Source organism: Episyrphus balteatus, chromosome 3 (assembly GCF_945859705.1).
Source record: "Episyrphus balteatus chromosome 3, idEpiBalt1.1, whole genome shotgun sequence".
In the NCBI taxonomy this organism is placed as follows: domain Eukaryota; kingdom Metazoa; phylum Arthropoda; class Insecta; order Diptera; family Syrphidae; genus Episyrphus; species Episyrphus balteatus.
The window spans coordinates 49,194,831-49,207,270 of NC_079136.1; positions in this window are offsets into that span (position 1 = coordinate 49,194,831).

Sequence of the window (12,440 nt, forward strand, 5' to 3'; positions counted from 1 at the left end):
GCGGTGCGTTGCCTTTTATTCTTCTAGCAAAAATATCATTTGTTTTGGTATATTTCTTGGTATATCCTTTTTTATTTTGGTAAGTTTTCTAGTAATCGACTTATTCGTAGAGAAAAGCTATGGGGAGTGTTTTGGTGGAATAAAGAATTTCATTTTCAACAAAAAATGAGCAGGATGTCGGAAATATTTTTGACTTTTGAGTGGTTTTGCTAGTTATGTTATGTAAAATGTTATGTGGGTAAGGGTTTAGGGATTTTACCAAATTTTTTTTTGTAAATTGGGAAAGTCCAAAAAGAATAGGAAAAAATAAAGGAATTTATATTTTTTGGTTTGTTGTGGTTAAATTGTTTGTCTGTTTTTTTTTTTTATTCTCTTTTTGTTTTACAGGATGATGAGTTTTTTGAGAAAATGAAAAAAAACGTGTAGGGGATGAGGTAACAAATCGTATCGTAATTGGATGAATGATGTTGCTGTTTTTGATCATTGCAAATAGAAGCATTTTTAACAATATGACGAAGTCTTATTTATTTTAAAAAATATTTTAAGATTACACTGGTTTACAAGGGTTTTGTTGCCGACACAAAAAAAAACTTTTCTGAAGGTTTTTGGTTAGCTGAACTCGAATCCGAAGTCAGAAATAACTAGTCAGCTCCCGTTTTTGAGATATGAGACGCGTTTTGGACGCGTTTCAGACGCGTTTTGGACGCGTTTTAGACGTTTCAGACGCGTTTCAGAATTTTTTTGATTAACAAAATTTGTTCAAATATTCCTTTATTTTTTAATCTTCGTCAAAAGAATAATGTCAATATAAAATAACGACTGGGTCGCACGTACTTGCTCTTGTAGTTCAAAGTGTATTTATCTTAAATATCTATTGTAAATTTAAGATTTTGTTAAGTTTCGAAAAAAAAAAAATTTTTTAAATCGAATGTTAAGAAAATTAAATTTTTCAATTTTTTAAAACTTTAAAAAAAAATTTATTTGACATTTCAAAATGAAAAGAATTAGTTTTTTGTAAATTTTGAATAAAATTAGCTTATGCTTTGATATATCGTCGGCACAAAGCCAAAACCGCGAATCTGCATTTTTGGACATTTTCACTTTAGTGCGTCATTTAACTTGTTATCGGTCCCTCTATCCACTGCTTCGACCCCAATCATCCATCTGTTGCCTAAAAGCCTAAAATATCAACTTCCGTAGCACGAGTTCCCATAAGATTGCATGCATTTCCAAAACTTTGAAGCCGTTTTTCTCAAAACTACAATTTTGCAGATTCGTGGTTTTGGCGTTGTGCCCACGATATGAACCTAAAAAATATGTAAATTTTTGCAAAATGGCAACGTCATATTTCCGTTCTCCGAATTTTTTGAGAAAAACTAAAAACGCAGTTTTGTTAGGATCTATAAGACCATTACGTATATAAAATTTTATCGAAATCGTTAGAGCCGTTTTCGAGAAAAGTGCAATACCTCGAAAACGGTGTATGGGAGGTATGCGTTAAAAAGAGATATTAAAAAATAAAAAAAAACGGACCTAGGAAATTACGCAAAAATCATCTGTACCAAGTTTCAAGCAAATCCATCCACCCGTTTAGGCCCTAGCTCGATGTACAGATGGACGCACAGACGCACACACGCACAGACGCACAGACCGACGCACAGTGGGGAACCTTGTATGGGAGAGTGGAAAAAACTCCGTAAAATCTAAACTACTAGACCGTTTTTGATGAAATTTTCAGGAATAATAGGAAATAAGAAGATAAATCAACACCATTAATTTCCGCCCACTGCCCCGCCCACTAAAGTGAAAAATGGCTATTTAAGTTGAAAAAAGTCGAAAACTAGTACTTTTGTATGAAATTTAACGAAGAAAACGTGACTTGCAGTAACCAAAATATACTTTTCTGAAGGTTTTCAATGTTTTGAAATCGAATCCGAAGTCATAAAAAATTAATCAGCTAATGTTTTTGAAATATTACCGTTAGAAAATGCAAAAAAAAGTTTTTTCTTGACTATTTCGGACTTCATTCTTTTATATAAGTAAAATTGTCTCAACATATTTAGTAACGGTTTATATAATAACTGATTTCCTTCTTTCAAGACCTGTTTAAATCTTTTCGATATCTTTTTTACTGCCTGAGATATCTTGAGTTGTTTGGCATGGTATATCTACCATATAAATTATACCGTCATTATCTCCTTTTATATAATATATGAAGCCGAACCCACTTACTACATTTTAAGATATCTCGGGAAATAAAAAAGATATCGAAAAGATTTAAACAGGTCTTGAAAGAAGGAAAATAGTTCTAATAGAAACCGTTATTCACGTTGTATGGGGAACTGGAAAAAACTCAATTAAACCTTAACCACTTAACCGATTTTAATGAAATTTTCAGGCAAGATTATTAAAAGCAAGGGAACCAAAATAAGATTTTCTTGCAAGCTTAATTATTGTTTAAGACTTAGGAAGAAATTTAAGAAACAATTTGTAGGTTTTAATTTTAGTCATATCTTTATTTTAGTTTTTTTGTGCTCTGAGGGCCATTTGCTGAAACGAAACTTAAATAATTTAAGTTGAACATAAGCTCCTATTCTCTACTTTTTCCTCTGCGTAAACTGCTACATAAGAGTTTATTTAGAACATAAATGCTTAAGTTTCGATTCAGCAAACGGCTGTGAATCTATTATTCGTAAACCCCAGAAAAGTTTAAATAAATTGCACAAAACGTTGAAAACCGTCCATTTATGTATTTTTCGATTTTTTACTTGCTCTATAGGGCAAGTATTGGTTTCGTGTAGAAAAAAAAAATCGAGGTTTTAATCAAAACCAACATTACGATGATGGAGAAGATCAAAAAAGTAGTTTTCGTCATGCCGTCCGTCGGTCTGTGCGTCTGTGCGTCTGTGCGTCTGTGCGTCTGTGCGTCCATCTGTACATCGAGCTAGGGCCTAAACGGGTGGATGGATTTGCTTGAAACTTGGTACAGATGATTTTTACGTAATTCCCTAGGTCCGTTTTTTTTATTTTTTTAATATCTCTAATTTAACGCATATCTCCCATATAACGTTTTCGAGGTATTTCAAATTTCTCGAAAACGGCTCTAACGATTTCGTTTAAATTTGGTGTGCGCAGTACTCTTATTGATTCCAATAAAACTGCGTTTTTAGTTTTTCTCAAAAAATGCCAAGAGCGGAAATATGGCGTTGCCGTTTTTCAAAAATTGAAATGTTTTTTAAGTCCATATATTTCATCAAAGCATAAGTCAATTTTTTCAAAATTTACAGACATCATAGGTATTGAAGTGTAAAATGTAAAAAAAAATTTAAAAAAAAAGTTTTTCAAAAAATTTTTAAAAAATTGAATTTTTTTAACTTTCGATTTTTTTTTTGTTTTTATTTTTTTTTTTTTCTTCACAAAATCTTAAATTTCCAATAGATATTTAAGATAAAGATGCTTTAAACCACAAGAGCAAGTACGTGCGACCCAGTCGTGCATTTTATTTTTTTTAATATGTAGGTATTTTCAAACTAACGTCAGATTTGAATTCATCGGATCAAAAAACATATTAAAACATATGATTTTTAAAAAAATCTTTCCATTTTTTATTATAATCTGCTTTTTTAGAAAATACGTTTTTTCACATTTGCTTAGCTTCAAATTGCTCTAAAAAGTTTATTAGGACGAACTAGGATGAGATTTTTGGTGCCAAATGTTGCTGAGATTCAACACTATCATGTGATATGAGTCCGCCCACAGAGGCAAACAGAGGAAGTAGTTAAAACAATTTTTGAACTCAAAATTCCGGAAAATTATAAGTACCTATTCTTAAAATGAAAAATCGAAAAATTTTTTTTTTCTGCTAAACTTGTAACTGATATTGTTAAACTGTTTATTTTTAATATATTTACAAAAAAAAAATTTTTTTGAAAAGTCAAAATTTAACTGATTTTATACCATTTATAAAATACTCGTATTTACATCAGTTTTCATAATTTTTCAACTTTGAATACAAATTTCTAAATCTAGAAATTTTTTTTGAAAGAAATGCTTTCACATCCTGATTCTACAACATAATTACTGTAAGAAAAACTTCCAACATATAAAAAAATCCAGCTATCACACCAATGAGTTTTTTCCACTTTTTTCCCACTGTGCGACGGACGGCATGACGAAAACCACTTTTTTGATCTTCTCCATCATCGTAATGTTGGTTTTGATTAAAACCTCGAATTTTTTTTTCTGCACGAAACCAATATACTTGCCCTATAGAGCAAGTAAAAAAGTTAATTCGTAGGAATAAGTCTTAACTGCGGGGTTTCTATCTAATGCAAAATTGTCAAATATATGTACATATGTATGAAGAAAAACGGAAATACAAATTAATTTATATTTTAGCATTAAAAGTGTTTTTTTTTTTCGTGTTAAATGAGATTTATTAAAGACATAAATCATCTTAAAAATTTTAACTCTCATAATTTAAAATTTTCAAATATCAAACAAAGTGACTAGTTCAATTCAATCAATTATCAAAAAGCCCCATTGACAAATAAAAACCATCAAACCATAAAAAAGCAAAAGTCATTCAACACAAGAAAAAATGATCCTTTAAAACCTTTAACATGTGAATTTGTTACTCAAAGCTCCACACCTCCTTTTCTATACTCTACACCCTAATACTCCATAATTCAATTTACAATCAGATCACATCTTTGAAAATTTATTACATCATTAAAAAAACTTTCTCACTTTTCACACCCAGGAAACTCTGATGAAAGCAAAGTCTTCAACCATTAACCGCCCCCCTCAAAACCTTCTTCTATACCAAAAAACTCAACCCATAACCCCATATAACCTCCCTTTTATTTTTAGAAGCGAGAGTGCTTATCGACACTTTGGAGAAACGAAATTCACACATCATGAACCTTTTTCATAAATTCGATTTTTACTCCCTCTTTACACACACAACTATACCTACACACTCACACACACACTTAACACATTTAATCAATGAAAATGCTTTCAACGAAAAAGATAAATTGAACCTTCATGGCATTTATTGCTAATCAATTCAAATGAGTCCTGTTGTTCAAACGGAGAAAAAAGGAAGAAGTAGAATAAAATTAGAAAACGGTACTTCTTGGTGCGAGAGTATCTATCTATCTTTCTATCTCTATCTGAGTATTCTCTGAGCATCTCTAAATGTATACTCATTTCAATATCCGTAATTAGATCAAAAGGGAAATTTAAAAAGGGATTCTCCAAATAGAATTACTTCCGTTTTTCTTCTATTTTCTATTCTCACACATTTTTCTGACTTTTTTTTATGGGAGAGGGGGGCTAAATTGATTGGTAATTGCAACAGCAGCGGGACCCATATCCATATCCCAAATTTTATTGCCCTCGATTCTTTCTGCTGGAGTAGGAGTAGAAGCTGTAAATCTGTGCGTCTATCTTTCCATCAGTTAATGCCACTATGAAGCTTGTGATATTTGTTTAAAAGGACGAAAGGACATATTGATTTGTCGAATCTTTAATAGGATAGAAGAAAAAAAAAAACAGGACGAAAAGGATAAAATGTCTGGTCTCGATCTCTGTCTGCATTCCAGTGGTCGTCGTAGGATTTGGCTTGAGGGCTTGAAGTTCCTTTAATAAGGTTCTCTCTTAGAAGGACAACTAATAGTTGGCTCACAGGATAACGTCTGAAGGAGCTCTTCTCAGCTCTGTGGAAGATAAAGTGTTTAAACTATATTCTGGCAGACGTGTTTTAGTCCAAACGAAAGTGACCACTCTGAGATGGATAGAGAAAGAGAGAGAAACAAAATCATCAGCAGGACTCTTCTTCAAGGACATTCTACTTGAAAATTGAAAATTGCATGAAAAATTCAACGACAATCGGAAATTGAATTATTTACGAACACAGAAAAAAAAGAAAATGAGACACTGTAAAGCAAAACCAGAAAACATAAAATAATAAAGGCAGGAAGGAGACAGAGGAAGCGGGAGTCCTTTTTGATGTCTGTAAGTCTGTTTGTCGTTTCTGTTTTGTCATTATTGTTGTTCGTGGTGGTATACACAGTCTTTCGCTTGATTTTGACATTCGATGCTCTCCAGAAAGGTACCTACCAATATTATTTCTATTTTTACTGGGTATTTTCAATTGCAGACAGAAATGAGGATAGTATATTTCTTTTGATTCAAAGGAATCCACCATTTTTTGTCGTATATTGAATCGATGCTGGATGGTGAAAACTCATTAAATGTCGTCTATCGAATTGAATTTTCCTGCCATAGGATTATGCAAGACGTGAAGGAATTTTACTTCTTCTTAAAAAACTTATCTTTTCCTATCATCTTCGGAAGACTCGTAGAACACGAAATGAACAAAAAAAGCTATTTGCTTTTTGCTTATGGATATGTGATACATAGCTGATAGCTGAGTAAAAAGAGTTGGGGTAAGCTTGTGTAATTTCTATTAGTGATGTTACTCACACGTGTTGTTGTAGAATAATATTGAAGAAGAAATGAGTTTTGAAAACTTTTTTAGATCCCATGAAATTGAGAAAGTTTAGGGTTGTTCTTTTTTTTTTGGGAATATAAATTCAATTGTTAAGATAAGCTAAAAGTAATGCTTGAAGGCATCATTGGTATACCGTTATAACTAAACTAGATTGGGAAAGAGTTAGCTTATAATTTTAAAAGTTTTATTTTAAAAGTTCATAGGGATTTTGGGTGAAGGAGTTTATATGGAAATAATTGGGCATTGGGTAGGTACGTGTAAGGTTTAATAAAGTTAAAATCTAGTTTGTATATTTTAAACGATATCAGGAAAGGTTTTCACAGACAATTGATTCTATATAAAGGCAAATTATGTATAGGAAGTTTGAGGGTAAATTTGACAGTCAAAATTCAGTCAAACATATCTGTTCTGATATGATTCAAAAATGAAGTTAAGTACTTTCTAATAGTTTGCAAAAGATTGAGGATTTTTTTCATATGAAAAAAACCACCCTAAATTTGTGAACTTTTTGACTGGGTTTTCGAAACTTAATACACACATAATTGAATAAAGTTTTGAAAAGTTATATTAGTTATTAAAGAAGCTTTAGTTCATTTAATCCAAGAATTGAAACATTATTTCACCATTTTTTGTAAAATTGAACGAAAAAGCATGTTGTTTTTCTGAAGTATTAACCCTCTGTAGGCACACCTCTTTTTTTTCGAATTTGGTTTATACTTTTTCATGTCTTTAGAACTTTTTTCGGTCTCACTATTTTATAGAGAATCATATTATATGAAATTGATATAGAATTTTCCGAGGAATTCGAATATTGTATTCACAATTTATAAAGACAATTTTTTGTGACCCCTTTTTATTTTTGTTATGCCAAATTAGCACCCGTGTGCCGACAGAGGGTTAAGCTTATAATTATACAATTTGATGGATTTTTTAGTTGGTTACTTGAAAATGCTAAAATTTGGCACATTTACTGAAGGATTTTTTTCTTATAAAAAACCAAGCTTATAGTAAAAAAAATATAGTAAAACCCGCTTATGGATACTTAAATCAAACAACTAGAAAATGATTTATTGTATCAGAAGTGCTAATTTTTGAGTGCAGTTACAAATTATTCACATTCTATTAAAATTAAAGTCTCCATTTAAAAAGGGAAATTTTAAAATCTGTATATGATTTGATTGGTTTTTCATTTTTAATGACGACTTTAAATATAATGGAGAGTAAATAAATTGGGTTTAAGTTGTTCAACTATAAATACGAAGATAAGGATATTGATTTATTTTTTTTTTGTTAACGAAATAGATCTTATATCTAAAAACGTCAAAGTTTTATTTTTTTTTTTTGCGGAAAAATGAAAAAAATTTGTGCATGGAACAAAATATTTATGTTACGTGAAAACATAAAATGTGGATTTGCATTAAAATAGAATTTTGAAAAAATTCGAGTCAACAAATTTGTTGTTGTTGTTTTTTTTTTTTTTTTTTTTTGGTTCATAAATCATAAGTGTTTGTAAGTACATAACCAAATCTGATGATTTATTGGCTAGATATTTTTGTTCGCATGGTTTTGTTATGGTCTTAATTCATGTTAACCAATGTTAAGCGAAAATGAATAACGATAACATATATCATCACTTAATATTTTGATATTTGGAACTCGCTTTTAAAGAAGTTAATATATAACACTGGTTTACACGGGTTTTGTTGCCGAAACAAAAATATACTTTTCTGAAGGTTTTCGGTGTGCTGAACTCGAATCCGAAGTCAAAAACAACTAATAAGCTCCTATTTTTGAGATATTACCGTTAGAAAATGCAAAAAAACTTTTTTTGAGTTCTTCGGACCTTATTCTTTTGTATAAGGAAAATTTGTTTCGATACCTGTTTAAATCTTTTCAAAATCTTTTGTAATGCCCGAGATAGCTTAAAGTGAATTAAGTGGGTTTGGTTTCATATATCATAAAGGAGATAATGACGTTATAAAATTTATAAAAATACCAAACAACTGAGGATATCTCGTACTGTAAAAAAGATATCGAAAAGATTTAAAAAGGTGAAAAATAGTTCTTATTAAAAATGTTACTAAATTTGCTCAAACAATTTTCCTTATATAAAAGAATAAGGTCCGAAATACTGCATTTTCTAACGGTAGTATTTCAAAAATGGGGGCTGATTAATTTTTTTGGATTCGAGTTTAGAACACCGAAAACCTTCAAAAAAGTATATTTTTTTTTTCGGCAATAACAAAAAAAAGTTTGATTTTGCTAACCAGTGTATTTATTATCAAAGAAAAATACTTTTAATACAATTTAAAGGTAAGAAAAATAACTTTTATAATTTGAAAATATGTATTACTATTTTTTGAAAATAGCGATTTCTAGCTCCAATATCTTGGCCTTACTATGAATGTTTTTGAAAATATTGTAAGACTCGTTCTTGGCCAAGGCCCCGTAGTAAAATGTTTCATGCTTAAATTTCTTGAAAACGGCTCGATTTTTTTTTAAATTTTGTTCTTTTGTGAAAATAATATAATTTATTAAGAATGGCACCAACTTCTCTTTTAAAATAGGTACCTATTTTTCTTATAAGAAAGTATTAAAATGTTTTTGTTATATTAATTTAATTTTCTCATAATAAAATTAAACTTGAATTATTCTAAGGAAAAGCTATAACACTTAAGGTAACTTATAAAAAAAAATTGTGCTACCCAGTCAGTTTATTTTATAAGTGAGTGCAGTGCATTTTTTTCAATTTAATTTTTCTTTTCTGGCAATTATTTGACTACCTTCCTTTTTGAGAACTTTCTTTTCTTCCTTAAAAACCTACCTAAAACCTAAATAAAATTAAAACTCATCGGAAAATTGAAATTAAAAAAGAAATTTTTAATGGTTATCCGCGCCAAAGACTGCATTTCAATTACAGAAAAACCAAAAGATTCAAAGGACCATTTTTGGTGGCATCGAGTCTGTGGAGTGAGAGAATAGTATTATTTGATGAAGCCATATAGAGTGCACCCTTAACCAATTCCCGCAAATTGAAAATTCACCCCCCATTGAAATACATTTTCAAGTGTGATTTTTCGTAGGTGAACACCTGGAACTGCAGGAAAAGAAGTCCTTTTGCTTAAGCTTGAACTTTCTTATAAGTTTTCGTTGTTTTATTTTTTTTTTTTTTTTGGGGAAAAACTTAAAGTTTATTTACTTTCATTGCAATGCTATTTGATTCGAGTGAGATTGAGGTAAAGCAATCCATGGTAATGGTTAGTCAGCTAATATTCTTTGAAGAAGTTGATTTTTATTTTTTTCCATCGTCTTCACTTTGAGAGAGGGTAAATCTATATAAACACTTTGGCAACGTCCTTGTAGAAAAGTTTCAAAATTCAGTTTTTTTTTTCGACAAAGAAATTTCTCTGGGTCTCTCTTGAAAGTGTTTTTAAGTTTCAAACTATTCCATTAGGTTGAATTAATGTGAAGATTGAAAAAAATAGTTAAAATAAAAGAATATAAAGTACCAGTTACATTGAATTCAATGCGATTTTAATGAAAAATTCAAGCAATAAACTGAGAATTTGTGAAAAGGTCAAAAACTATACACAAATCGACCTACTTAACTTTTCGTGGGTAGTCAAGAATCTTATTTAATCCTTGTGTTTACACGTCCTTTCTAACAAATAACACGTCATTTCTCTACAAAGTTGGATCGAGTGGGGTTGAAATCTTCGATTTATTATTGCTTTCTTGAACGCATATAAGAAAACTTCATCCTTGTTCTAAGCTGCATTTCTCGAAAGCAATCATAAAGAAGTGAAAACAACTAACCCAGATGGCTGCTCTTACGCGAAGAATGTGCACACAAATAACGCCATCTATCTGATATTATGCAGCATTCCATGGAAAAGACTTGTTCGTCCTGGCAAAATCTATAGCTCTATTGCATCCCTACAGAGGACGATCTGAATGCAAAGTCATTGCTAAAGCTGGAGCGTAGATAGTCAAAAGTCTCTCTGTGACTTAATCCAATAATGAATGCACGCCATCTGGGTGTGGAATTTTAGCGCACAATATCGCCCCCGCGAAAATCCTGCTATATGCATGATGAAGAGCAAGTAATATTCAACACTCGAGGGCGGGAATATTACACAAACATTTTCGAAAATATTGCGTAATGATGACAACCCGAAAGATGCATAAAGACATTGTTCTTAGTAAAAACCCTATTCATTCCAATATATTGTGTTCCGGAAGAACTCGCCTCCCCCCGCGCTATAGCTGGTTATTTGTATTAAGAAGGAATGAAGCTTTAGACACACTTAAGGCGTTTGGGGAATATATTCTCTATATTTAGAGATTAGATCCTTCGTATAGAAGAATCAAGGAACGACGACACTTTCATGTTAAAGAAGAAGAAGAAGCTTTTTTCCACTTGGTTGGTGTGATAATCAAAATCTATTTGGAAAGTTCAAAGGAATAATGCTTGAGTGGATATTGCCGGATGCGGATGTGGAGGTAATAATGATGATGGTGGTGGTGCTGATGAAGAGGATATGGCTGTTGTGTTGGTGTTAAATGTGAATAAAGCTGCGTGCACGAATTTAGGTATACCTATCATAGAAAACAGTGACAGTTTTTATAGCACACATACATATACAATTCCAGTTTTCATATAGAGCTCTTGTTCACTATATGTGGAAATAAATCAGTTGATTAGTTGAACGTAACGAGTATAGAAATGGGATGGTTTGTGAATGTAGAGTTAAGAGTATGTGACACTTTACTTGAATGGTTTTCTTCAGAGTTAAATTAATTTTTATGTAGGAAAGATATTCTTTAAGAATAAATTTAAACATCAAAAGGTATTATTTTTAAATGTTATTGTTGTTTCTTACAAATCAAAATAATCAAAATGAGTTTCAGTATAATTAATCTGTTCTAAATTTAATCTGTCGTTAAGTTTCGAAGATATAAACTCAACTTCAACATCTAATGTCTTAAAAACGTGATATTATTGATTTTTGTTTTACTTGGCTTTCGAATATAAAATATTAAAATCTATTAAAAAGATATTCTTTCCAAGCGCTTATTTTGTCGACATTTTAGAGCCGCCATTTTGAATTAAGAAAACGTGGCAGTTGGCAAGGCAGGACATACCTATGCACCTACTTTGGAAAGTTTTTGATCATTTTTTCGTCAGAACAAGTGGGTGGGTCAAAAAAATCTAATATATATTATATATTAGGGTGGGTCAAAAAAAATCGAAATTCTTTTTTTTTATTTGGTACTCCGAAAAATCGATTTCTAGACCCCTCTAGAATATACACACCAAATATGAGCTCTTTATCTTAATGGGAAGGTCCTCCGCTTTTCAATTTTCCATTTTTACATCAAGCTTCTACTAAAAAAAATAATTTTTTTATTAATTGACTTTTTAGCAAATTTCTTTACATATTCTTGTAGGAAATTGAACGCTCTACAAAAAAGGCCTTATACACTTTTTTCGTTTATCTAACCGTTGAATAGATATTTGAGGTCCAAAAATCGAGAAAATCTTTAAAAATTCGTTTTTTTTTTCTTAATTTTGTAACAAATTGAAAAATTATAATAATCAAACGCGCAAGACATATTCTTGTTGGAAAGTGATTCCTCCACAAAAAAGGTCTTGTTAACTTTTTTCATTAATCTAACCATTCTAAAGATATTCGAGGTCAAAGTTAAAAAAAATTATAAAAACATTTTATATTTTTAAAAAATTTCCAATTCACTGAAACTTCATTGTTTTCAAATTAGCAAGATATATTCTTGTAGGGGCTTAAACGTTCTACAAAAAATTTCTTGGAATCAAATTGATTTCTTTAACCGTTTAGAAGATATTCGTATTTTAATTTTATACTCTGATTGCTACATCTCTTTTAAACACACTCACCAA